The 13,328-nt window shown below is 37.9% G+C and overlaps 1 long non-coding RNA gene across 2 annotated transcripts in view; it reads right to left on the bottom strand.

The window, feature by feature from the left end:
* Window positions 1–13,328, bottom strand: part of LOC311525696 — a 160,698-nt gene that overhangs the window by 53,462 nt on the left and 93,908 nt on the right. The gene's annotated exons all lie outside the window — the stretch shown is intronic.

The raw sequence follows: 13,328 nt of genomic DNA, 5'->3' as shown, positions 1-13,328 counted from the left end.
CACACCACAGAAATTTATCTAGTTACTTGTGTAGTGAGTCCAGTACCTTGTGTTTGCCCTAATGCATTTGTTCCAGAAAGGCATCTAGTCTTAATCTGAGGACCCCAAGAGCTGGACAATCCACCACTTCCTTTGATAGTTTGTTCCACTAGTTAATAACTATCACAGTTAACAACGTGGGCCTCATTTCTCATTTCAATTTGTATGGCATTAATTCTCAGCTATTGGCTCTTGTTATGCCTTTCTCCACGAGAAAAAAGGAGCCTTTATTATCCAGTATTTTCTCCCTGTGGTTGTCTTTATTTAATTTAAATATCTGGCCAATTCCAAGCTCCTCCTATAAAATACTCCCACTAGCCATCTTGGTTGAAGAGATAGTCCCGTGATTATTTCACTTGTATAAAAGCTTTGTTTTCACTGGGGAGTGAAAGAAGCTAATTTTAATATAAATATTGTAACATTTTTTAATGAAAAAAATTATTTTATTTTCATGAATGGGCTAGTGAATTTCTCCTTTGTATTTTGTCTTTAGAAATAGCTGAAATACTGGTTTTGATTCACAGGGCCACGGATTAGAAATGGTGGTGAAAAATGGTTTAAATAGACAGATAGGAGAATTTGAGATTACAGGGGAAAGGAGGAAATAGCACAGTTTTAGCTATCCTCCTGCAAGACCAGATGGTAAACTTTGTTTCTTTATTAGGACTAGAGATGACCCTGAACTGTGAAATTAATATAGTTACCAATTCAACATAGCATTTAATCATGTATATAATCCCATCCCTAGTCAGCAGAGCCTGTATGCATATGCTTAATTTAATTTTCAATGGGATTTAAACACTTAAAATTAAATACATGCTCATTTGCTTTGATGAAGAGGGATGTCATTACTCATGTGCTTAAAGTTAAGCATATGCTCTCCTGGATCAGGGGCCTAGATCTGAATTTCCTTAAAGCTTGAAGGTATTTGAAGGAAGGGTTTTGGTTTGACTCATTATAATGAGAGAAATTAGCTCTGAAGATCAAGGACCAGATTGTCTGCACATATAAATTAAATTGGTTCAGCTGAAGTCAATACAGTTACCCCAATCTATACCATCTGAGAATTAGGACCCAACTTCCCCAGATTTGGGGAGCTATTTGTATGCAGGGGTACTGTGAGCTAGTACCAAATAAATCGTAATTAAGGCACTATATACATAGCATCCTTTATACAAAGAATGACAAAAAGAGTTCCTAGGGAGATGCAACAGAGTTCGGTGCTCTACATCTCCAACAGGCAGAAAGGTACAAGTAATGAAAGAAAATGGGGCAAGTTGAAAGATGGTAAAAGCTGACTCTTAAAATGATAGCTTCACGGTGTTGTTTAGTTCTTGCACTATGGTGTATGTTTTTCATTCTCGCACACACTGTGTAATTGTGGAGCCTTCCTAATCTTTGACTTTTCATCTGTTACATAAAATATAAATAAATACAAGAGTTCAAATTCTGTGGTGACACTGGTGTAAATCTGGAGAAATTCAGTGGCGTCAATAGACCTTATCTAGATTTACAATCCTGTAGCTGAAAGCTTAATTTGACCCACAGTTCTGAAAATATGGAAGGTATGCATCACTAAAGTAGACTAGTTCCAATGAAGGATAGAAGAAGAATAGAAGAAGGGTGAATTGGTGGAGGTTTAAAGTCAATTTTATACCTCTCTGAACAGCACTGATGTGGTGGAAGAGGTCCTTGGGAACTTGCAGAAGTCTCTTATTAAAATTTCACCACCATTTTGGAAGGAGAATTGGAATTATTTACCTGCCTCTGGTGGAGTTAATGCTCTCCTCTTAATTCATCTCTACTAAGGATGCTTTATCCCTGGGACTTGCAAAAAAAAATCCTCCTGAAGAATAAATGTGTTGGTTTTGGACCAGATGACAGAAAGTGTGATGTGTTTTCAAATATGATTCCCTGGGGAGGATACAGCTGTGTAAACTCTTATGCAGTCTCTAGTGTTCTCCTGCTACCCATCCTTTCAAACCACATAAACTTAACACTGGGCTGTACTTTCATATACTTGGAGTATGTTTCAGGAACAAGGTATAAGCATCTCCGGCGCCATTTTATAGAAAGTTGTTTACCAGGTGATTCCATCTCAATCCTTGGTTGTGGTTATGAGGATATGTTTTTTACTAAAGGGACAAATAAATGAATATATTTCCTAGTTCCTCACTCCTCTTTGCTACAGCACACATACTCTGGTCTAGGGAATTTAACATGGATTATGGGGTATAATGGATTTTCTATGGGATCCCTGTGCTATATTATTGCCAGTACCTCAATGGTAAGTAGGAAAATGTAAAGCTAAAGTGGCACTGTAGAGTTTCAAATAGATGCAACAAAAAAGTGAAAGAAAGACCTTTTCCCCTCACACCAAGGCAAGTCATGAAGATGAGATGAAGGGGCTAACAATGGAGGAGCAGGGTGAATCTGCAGTGGAAGAGGTAAACATAAGTGTGCATTAAGGCCAATGACAATTTTGTAAACAAGAAGGTGTTGTTTTGAAATTGTCACAGAGAAGGACAGAAGGTTAATAAAGGCAATGAAGGATAGATCAGAATTCAACAAAATTAGTACCGTATGAAATTCACTCAACTGTACCAGCTCCCATTGAACAAAACAAATCAACGTGCAACCCACCAATCATCTGGCATAATAATGGAAGTAAAGTCCTCATAACCGGAGGTTGTCACAGGATCAATGTCTTCTACTTTGGAAATAAACATTTTGGATTCACGCCAACATTTATTTTCCAGAAAATAGATGATTATAAAATAAATACATTGGTTTTGCCTTGGCATTTATGTAGCATTAGGAAACCATTATTCAGTGACATTTTATTCCATTGACATTATCTCCACAAAAAAGGCTGGATGTCTGGGAACCATATTGTCTGGCACACATTCCATTTAGAGTAATAACAGCCACTGATTGACAATATTAAGGGAAAGCACAATCGAATGAGTAATACTATGTGGATGCTTCAATCTGTAGATTCCTCGGCTTTTGATATACTAAAACAGGCTCCTTTGCATTACTCTCAAAGTGAATTAAAATGTTTTTCACCAATTATAAATAAATAAGTTAGTTAGGATCATTGGGTTAAGCTGAATCCCACTAAAGTTAATGGGACTTTCCACTGACTTCAATGGGTTTTGGAAAAAAACAGCATAATTCCATAATTTCACCCAGTTACACGCTTTCCACTTGAACTGGTAACCTAACTGAAGTTAGATTGAAAGTCAGCCCAGCTCACATGGTTTGTAGACCTCAGTAAGCCTGTCCAAGCTTCTAGGTTTGGAATCAAAGGTTTGTTTGGTGCTGTGCTGACCTGCACTCACAGTTATGTTTTCCCAACTAAAGGTGTTTTAATGAATATCTACATCGGTGTAAGTGAAAATAAAAGAAATCAGTCATAGGTAATCAGTAAAAAGTCTCGCTGGGTGCGAGATTTGCAGTAGCTCCTGGTGTGTCTGAATCAAAACCACCATGATAATAAAGACAGCTCAGTGAAACTTGCTTATTTCATTTTATATGGGATTTTTCAAAGTTCGCATGAGTCAGTGTGCATGAGATTGGCATTCTTCAGTTAACAAGCTCAAAAACTTAAAGCAAACCTCAATCTAAGTTTTTATACCACATTCATTATCTTGGTATCTCTTAAAATAACTTTCCTCATAATCTGTCTGTCCTAGTAGCAGCCAAAACCATGAAATGCAGATGCATTGCAGATATTAGCCAAATTAGAGCTATTAGCCAAATTCCTCAGAAAAAGTTTGGTTTGGATTTCTTTCGAGTTTGGTGTAAAGGTTTGGACTGAATCACATTTTTTGGTACCTGATTTGCATATTCCTGTTATTTACCAGCTGTCTGAGCACAAGAACAGAACCTTGAATTCAGTGCTTGGCAGTAAAAATGTCTTTTGGTTCAAATTGATAACATTAAGTAGTATGTGAGTATAACAGTATATGCTATTCATTTCATACTCTTAGATTTTCTGCATCAATTGTTTACTGAGATCTTGGTTTAAAGATCTATTTAGGTCTCATAGGGCACCTGAGATATATCAGTTTGAACCACCCATTTATTAGGAATTTGCATAATTATTTACTAGCACAAATGTTTCCAAAAAGAAATATATGCAGGATGACAAAAGTATTATGCAAATTTTGTTTTTACAGTGACTTAGTTGTGCCATAGTATTTTATGCCACTATATAAGCAGTGCATCAAGCCATGCCATTGCTCACAAAAGCAGATGGGAGCTGGACCAGATATCCTGCAGTCTCAGCCTAAATGTATGGATGCCTTCAGGGCATACTACCTATTAATTTAAAATTCTAAAACTAATTAGGTATGTCAGGGTGACCGCTTCCTAATCTACATTCATCACAAAGCACAAGCCTTCTGTCTCCATTGTTCCCATAATAAAATATCTGTTGATAGACTTATATAATTGACTGTATCTGAAGTGGACTCATATTATGGTGCTACATGCAAATTATGTGTAGTCCCAACAGAATAAAGATAAGCAAGAAAAATAATCCAACTATCTCCAGTAATTAACTTCTGAGGTTTCAAAATAACATAAGAAAAAAATATTACACATTTTCTTGAAAACTAAGCTATGGAATACACCGAGGTCACATTTGTTCAGTAGTTATGAGAAAGTTATTTGAAAAACTTAGCGATTCATATAGCATAACACTTATATTCACTATTTTTCTGTATACTGAACATGTCACAACTGTTACTATTTACAGCTTTGCATGTTTCAGAGGATGATTTGAATGCATACTGGTGAATTTACACTTGTGTAGAATGTCCTCACAAAGCTCTATGCATCAGTTGAGTCACACTGAGAGTGGGATTTTCAACAGTACCTAAGAGATAGGCCCAATTTCTATTCAATTCCAATGGATGTTTGTTACAACCACTCATAGTATGTAGGGAGCACAGCACATCAGGGCCAGTTTCAATAACTGCTTCTTTATTAACTTGCCAGAATGGCCCTAAGGGACCAGGCAAAACTCTCCACCTCAGAATACGCGTTAGACACAATCCTAAAATAACTATCCTGAACCAACAGGACACAAAACAGTGTTAGGCACCTAACCCCCTTTTTCCACTTTAGTAATCTCGGTCTCACAATCCATTTTGACAGCTTAACCAAGACTTCAGTAGTGCATAGACCTTCTGCTGGCCCTCTCTTCCATAATTACAAAACAAAACACTCCACTACACACACTTATCTCCCTGTGGAGAGGATGAGAGAACAAACACAACAGGTGTTAATCATGTTGCTTAATGCACTCTGGAAGGTGCTCAGATACCTAGATGTTATGAGGAGGAGTGTGGAATAAGAACCAATATAGCACAGTACATTCTGCTCTTAAAATCTATTAATCTACTGCTTTATGATCAAGTTTTGGGATCCAATCCTGCTCTAATGGAAGGTAATTTTCCCAAATGTTATTCCCTTTTTTCCCCTATTGAAAAATAAAAATTCAATGACTAAATTTCATCAACATTTTGATAATTTGAACCAGTCTAATTTATTGTAAATCCCATGTTAAGTGCACTGGGTGTATGGTTGCACTCTTGTGCAAAGATCTGCAAATGTGATTCATGACTGTGGGTGTCCCAATGTTTAGGTTTTAACTTCAGACTGGACTGTCTAAAATGAGGCACCCAAAGTCATTGGTCACTTTTGAAAGTCTTGTACATGAATCCCTCCCAGAAAAACAAGTTACACATTATTAGAGAAGTTCCAGGAAATGTAAATGTATAGCACGAGTGCTACAACAATTGAACAAGCGTATCTTCTTATAACAAGTTAATGATGTCAAACTGCATGATGCCTACAACTTCTTCTCTCCCTCTTTGTATTGAAACTGCTTGTGCCCTATTGATTAGAGAAAAGAACATTTCTATAAAGGATGGCGTAATTTTAGTAATTTTTTTAGTGTTCCCCCCCTCTTTGTAAGACTGTTTCACGCTTGATATATTAAATACCTATTAATATTAATGTCAGTTATACATAATCAGTAGATCAATAGCATGCTAAAATCACAGTGTACTCCACCATTTGGTAGACAGCTACAATACCAACAGCATTTCCCAACTACAGTAATGCTTCCCCACATAAAGGACCAAATCTTTAAGTCCTTACTCAGGTATCACTGGGAGTTTTTCTGAGTAAGAACTTCAGAAGAAGGCATGTAATGTAGGCTGGGATGTAGGCACAGATGAATGCCAGTGGGAGTTAGCACACAAATCCTCTTGGGGTTCTATGGGATTAGGGGGCATAACTCCATTGTTATAGTTTAAGTGAATCAGAAATATGTGGCTTCCTATCTTTAAAGCAAGATACAACATTATCCTGCATAAACCTTTATAAATATGGTTGGTTAGTATCATTCCTATTTAGCAGAAGGGAAAGCTGAAGCACAAGTAACTCAAGTGACTCACCACAAAAAAAAAAAAAACAAAAAAAACAAATCACATGGCAGATCAGCAACAAAGCTAAGACTAGAACCTAAGTTTACTGCTTTCTAGTCCCGTGTTGGCTTTCAACCCTTGTTATCCCCCTAGAAACCCCTGAGAAAAAGAGTTTGCTCTCAAATCCATCTCATACCAGAGACAAGTTGTAGAACATAAATGACTTTACTATAACATCAGTGAGTTGGTTCAATTGTTGCTAATGTAATACAACAGTTGCTAATATAAAAATCATTAATACAATAGGATTGTCATTAGCACGTACAACAGTTTTACTTTATTAACAGCCTCCCTTCACGTTAGCAATTTTGGTGTAATTTAAGTGATATCCCCATTATAATGGTGAATTGTGTTTTCATTAATACAGTGAGAAAGCCATTAATATGAAAATTGCTCATTCTGAATCACATTAGGTGATGTGCTTATCATATTATCTGTGGACTGATTTTAACCCAGGCGCTGAGCAATCTGAGAAGCAGCAGCTTCCTAGAGCACAGCAATCACAATATTCCCCTAGAGGTTCTTATTCTCCTTATTCTCCTAGGAGTTCTGTATCACTTTCAATATGTTGATTGCAGGAAAAAATCATGCAAATCTTCTCCAAATCATCATGATTTCATATGTGTTTCATATGTAACATGAAACATAGTTTATATGATCACATAAGGGACCAGCAAAATCAGTTGTCTAATAGAAGTGGTGGGAGGAGGGCCATTAAAAAGCACCTATGTGACTTAGGAGCACAAGCCTCATTGAAACTCAAACAGGCATGTGATCCTAAATCTCTTAAACTATTTTGAAAATCCCACCCAGTAACTTTAACTACAGGTTGAACAAAACTGCATACACATATTTTTAAGGGATTGCTTAAAGTATGGTTCTGTTCTGAAAAGTGGCTTTGTTGGACTCAGTCTTGGTGGTGCCAGGATTTCCTGATCAAACAAGTATATTCCCAGGTCATGAGAATGATATTCCATCTTCACAGCCACAATTAAGTAGACTATGAGATGCAGGGGCCATAGCTGAACACCCAACTACGTCAACAAACATGTGGAAAAGAGTGATCTAGTTGGTATAGTGTACTTGGACTTTCAGAAAGCTTTTGACAAGGTCCCTTACCAAAGGTCCTTAAGCAAAATAGGTCCTCTCATGTATCAGTAACTGGCTAAAAAACAGGAAACAACGGGTGGGAATAAAGAGTCAGTTTTCAAACTGGAGAGAGATAAGTAGCCAGGGTCCCCACCAATCTGTACTGGGACCTGTGCTGTTCAACATATTCATAAATAATCTGGAAAAGGTGGTAAACAATGAGTTGGCAAAGTAATTCAAAATTACTCAAGATAGTTAAATCCAAAGCTGACTGTGAAGAGTTACAAAGAGATCTCACAAAACTGGGTGACTGGTAATAAAATTGCAGATGAGATTCAATGTTGATAAGTACTAAGTAATGCACACTGGAAAAAATAATACAACTATACATACAAAATGAAGGGGTCTAAATTAGCTTGTACCACTCAAGGAAAAGTTTTTGGGGTCACTGTGGATAGTTCTTTGAAAATATCTGTTCAATGTCCACCAGCAGTTAAAAAAGCTAGCAGAATGTTAGGAACCATTAGGAAAGCGCTAGATAATATGACAGAAAATATCATAGTGCCACTCTATAAATCCATAATATGCCCAACTCTGGAATACTGCAGTTTTGGTCTTCCCAGCTCAAAAAAAAAAAGATATATTAGAATTGGAAAAAGTGCAGAGAAGGGCAACAAAAATGATTCAGGGTATGGAACTGCTTTCAGATGAGGAGAGTTTAAAAAAACTGGAACTGTTCCTCTTAGAAAAGAGATGACTAAGGGGGGAAGAGGATAGAGATCTATACAATCAAAAAGGTGGGTAGAAAGTAAATTAGGAAGAGTTATGTATCCCTTCACATAACACACGAATCAGAGATCACCCAATGAAATTAATAGGCAGCAGATTTAAAACAAACACAAGGACATCTTCTCACAATGCACAGTCAACCTGTGGATCTCATCACCAGTGTGGTTGGGAAGACCCAAAGTAAAACTGGGTTCACAAAAGGATTAGGTAAGTTCACGGAGGATAGGACCTGTTAGCCAAGATGGCTAGGGACACAACTCCATGCTCTGGCTGTCTCTAAACCTCTGACTGTCTCTAAACCTCTGACATGAGTCCAATACTCATTCAGGATTGAGTCCTACGAAATATTCCTTTGGGTCCTGGGAGTTATTTCTAGTGGGCAGAACAGATTGGTTAAGTACAAGTTCTTTTCAGATTTGTATTTATATCTTGCTTTAATTTCCTAAAGAGAACAATTATTCTATCTCCTCTTCAAAATATAATTATTATTTGATCTAAACTTAGTGGCTGATAACCATTATGCTTTGCACTTTAGAACCTCATTACATTCTCTTTTTCACTCCTCTCTACTTATTTTGGCTTGCACATTGATTTTAAATTCAATGTAAATCTCACTTAAAATGTTTTTAACATTTTGTTTTTTGACATTTTTCCAGAAAGGAGAGCTAGTGAGAGTAGTTTGGAGTTGATCTGGACATCCTAGAGAATCACACACAACAATTATAGAACAGCTATTCTACAGTCTATATCCATAATTATTTCTATAATAGAGATGAGACATTTGCTTCCTAAACTAGAAAGGAAATATATTGAGCTTCTGAAGGTCTGTATGACTTTCTTCCTTTGATATGGGTGATAAACTTCTCCAGGATTTACTGAGTTGGTTTGCCATTGCTAGTGATTCTCCTGGGGAAGAGAATTCCTTTCAGGGGAAATTTTGTCTCGTATCATAAAGTATCAACAATAGCATTCAATTTAAACAAGGTAACTGATTCAGCTGTATGCCAGTGCCTGGTGTCTATTCATACACAGTGAAATGATGAACAAACAATCTGAATTAACTGAAATCAAATTCAGTGAACAGCTTAATTTGTTCTTTCCAGTAGACTCCATACGTTCACATAACAAAGCCACAAAATTGAGGATTTCTCTCTTCTATGCATGAGGATGAGACACCTTGTGATTTTGGGGAGGAATACTGAGAAAGTGAACATTTATGGCAAGATGTCATGGACCAAGGCATAGGGTTTCAGGCCTAGTGGTTGGAGCAGGAGTTGGAAGCAAGGAACCAGAGCTGGGGGTCAGAGGCAGAGGCAGTGCCAGGGGTGGGTGTAGTAGCCAGGATCAGGAACAAGGCAAGAATTAGGAGTCAGGTGAGAAGGCAAGGTCTGATGCAGCAGCCAGCTAGGGATCCACCTAGTTGCTCAGACAACTTCCTGTGCTTTCTGGCTTAAATAGCGAATCTGAGCTAATCTGAGAGGCTGGATGTCTCCTCCAATTGGGAGCTTCACGGGCACTGCCTATGGTGAGCTAGGGTCCAGAAGCCATACTTCCCAGTGGCACCAGTGAGCTTCCGAGTGGTGGCTGTGGTCTGAGGACTGCCTGGGGTCTTGTGATCTAACGAGAGGGACTCTGAATATTTTTAAACCCCGTGCTTTTGGGGTTGGTTTGGGATTTGGGAGGTAGCTGTCATGGGGTGATGGACTTTGTAGTTTACCCTTGAGGTGCTGATTTAAGAACATAATAATGGCATACTGATTCAGACCAATGGTCTATCTAGCTCAAAATCCTATCTTCCGTCAGTGGACAATGCCAGGTGCTTCAGAGTCAATGAACAGAACAGGGCAATTTGTCAAATGATGCATCCTCTGTCATCCAATCTCAGCTGTTGGAATGGAATACTCATGTGTATGAAGTTAAGCACATATATAAGTATTTGCAAAACAGAGGCCTTCATATGTGGCCTTACCCATCTTCTAGGTCCTTTCTATTATCCCAGTGTTGATGATTTGCTGGGCTTGACTTATTCTTGTTCCCCAGAGACTTATTCCTGGTAAATTTTTCACATCCTTTAGTTCTTCAAAAGCTCTTCACAGAAACATAAGTCTGGAAGGAACCTTGAAGTCACCAAGTCCAGCCCCTGCACTGAGGCAGGATTGGAAAAACTTAGACCATCCCTGATAAGTGTTTGTCTAACCTGTTCTTAAAAAACCTCCAACAACAGGGATTCCACAACCTTCTTTAAAAACATATTCCAGAGCTTAACTCTCCTTACAGTGAGAAAGTTTTACCTAATATCTAACCTAAATCTCCATAGCTGCACGTTAAGCCCATTACTTATCCTACATTCATCAGATATAGAGAACAATTGATCACCGTACCCTTTATAATAGTCTTTAACAAATTTGAAGACTGTTATGAGGTCCCAATCAGTCTTCTCTTCTCAAAACCATACGTACCCGGTTTTTTTGACCTTACTTCATAGATCAGGTTTTCTAAACATTTTATCATTTTTTTGCTGTCCTCTGGAGTCTCTCCAATTTGTCCAAACCTTTCCTGAAGTGTGGTGCTCCAAACTGGATGTTTTACTCCAGCTGAAGCCTCACCAATGCCGAATATAGAGGGACAATTACCGCACATGTCTTACATACATTACTGTTAATACACTCCAGAATGGTATTAGCCTTTTTCACAGCTTCATCACATTGTTGACTCAGATTCAATTTGTGATCCACTAAAACTCCCAGATCCTTTACATCACAACTACTACCTAGCTAGTTATTCCCCATTTCATAGCTGTGCATTTGATTTTGACTTCCTCAGTGAAGTACTTTGCACTTATCTTTATTGAATTTCATCTTATTGAATTCAGACCAATTTGTCAAGATCCTTTTGAATTCTAATCCTGTCCTCCAAAGTGCTTGCAACCCCTCCCCACCTTGGTGTAATCTGCAAATTTTAGAAGCATCTTCTCCACTCCATTATCCAATTGAATCATACCAGACCCAGGACTGACCCTTGTGAGGCCCCACTAGATAAACTCTCTCTGTTTGACAGTGCACCATTGAAAACTACTCTCTAAGTACAGTCTTTCAACCAGTTGTGTACCCACCTTATAATAAATACAACTAGATGTATTTGCCTAATTTGCTTATGATAACTTTATGTGGGACTGCATCAAAAGACTTACTAAAATCAAGATATATCACATCTACTGCTTCCATCCTATTCACCAGGCCAGTAACCCACTTAAAGGAGGAAATTAGGTTGGTTTGGAATGATTTATTCTTAACAAATCCATGCTGACAATTCCTTATAAGCCTATTATCCTCTGGGTGCTTACAAATTGATTGTTTAATCATTTGTTCCAGTAACTTTGGACTTGAATAAATCTAACTTATCTAAATATTCTTTAACACGTTCTTTCCCTATTTTGGCTTGTGTTCCTTCCCTCTTCTTAATATTAATTGTGTTGAGTATCTGGACACCAGTAACCTTTTTATGAAGACTGAAGCAAAATAGACATTAAACACCTCAGCTTTTTTGATGCCATCAGTTGTACTCTCTCCTTCCCCATTAAGTAGAGGACCTACATTTTCCTTCATCTTTCTCCTAATGTAAAGAACCTCTTCTTATTGCCTTTTATGTCCCTTGCTTGGTGGAACTCATTTTGTGCCTAAGACTTTCTGATTTTGTCCCTACACGCTTTTGCAATTCTCTTGTATTTCATGTTTCTGCTTTTCGTAGGATTCCTTTTTGATTTTCAGGTCATTAAAGATCTCCAGATGCAGCCACATTGGCCTCTTATTATTCTTACTATCATTTCTTCCCATCAAAATAGTTTTCGGTTGTTTTTAATATTGTCTCCTTGAGAAACTGCCAGCTCTCCTGACCTACTTTATCCCTTAGATTTTCTTCCCGGGTATCTTACCTACCAGTTCTGAGTTTGATGAACTCTGCTTTTTTGAAGTGCATTGTCCTTATTCTGCTGCTGACTCCTTTCTTTCCTTACAGTCATGAAATCTATCATTTCATGATCACTTTCATGCTTTCACCAAATTGCTTTCCACCTTCAATATCACAACCAATTCCTCCCTGTCGGTCAGAATTGAGTCTAAAATGTTTGTTCCCCTGGTTACTTCCTCCGCTTTCTGAAACAAAAATTTGTCCTCAACACATTCCAATCACTTATTGGAAATTTTGTGTTTTACCATATTATTTTTACCATGGATGTCTGGGTAGTTAAACTCCCACATTACTACCAGATCTTATGTTTTGCATATTTCTGGTATTTGTTCTATCTGGTGGTCTATAGTAGACCTCTATCATGACATGTCCCCTTGTTTTTTTATCCTTTTTATCTTTACCCAAAAACTTTCAACTGGTCTGCCTCTCACCTCCATCTGAGCCTCAGAACAAGTGTAAATATTCATGATGTACAATGCTACACCATCTGTTTTTTCCCCTGCCTGATCAAAATGTACCCTTCTGTAGCAATATTCCAACCATGAGAATTACCCCACCAAATTTCTTTGATGCCAATTAAGTAATAATTTATCTTATGCACTAATACTTCCAGTTCTTCTAGTTTATTCCCAATACTCCTTGCATTTGTGTATAGACATCTAAGGTGTTGAGCAGATTCCTATACTAATTTCCCTCATGTTGCTCCTGTGACCCCACTGTAATTTTCCATGTCTCCCCACCCATCCCCCAACATCTAGCCCTCTGTTAAGGTATGCTTACCTCTGGGCTTCTGTCACCTACCCCCTTTGAATCTAGTTTAAAGCCCTCCTCACTAGACTGGGGTGTCAATATGTGCAGATGTTCTTCCCCTTCTTGATCAGGTGGACCCTATCTCATCCCAGCAGTTCTTCCTAGAACAGCATCCTGTGGTTGAGGAAGCTG

The sequence above is a fragment of the Lepidochelys olivacea genome, assembly GCF_965140295.1.
Source record: "Lepidochelys olivacea isolate rLepOli2 genome assembly, chromosome: 8".
Taxonomy (NCBI): Eukaryota; Metazoa; Chordata; order Testudines; family Cheloniidae; genus Lepidochelys; species Lepidochelys olivacea.
Note: the sequence above shows the minus strand (reverse complement) of the source record. Positions and strands in the feature narration are given on the sequence as shown.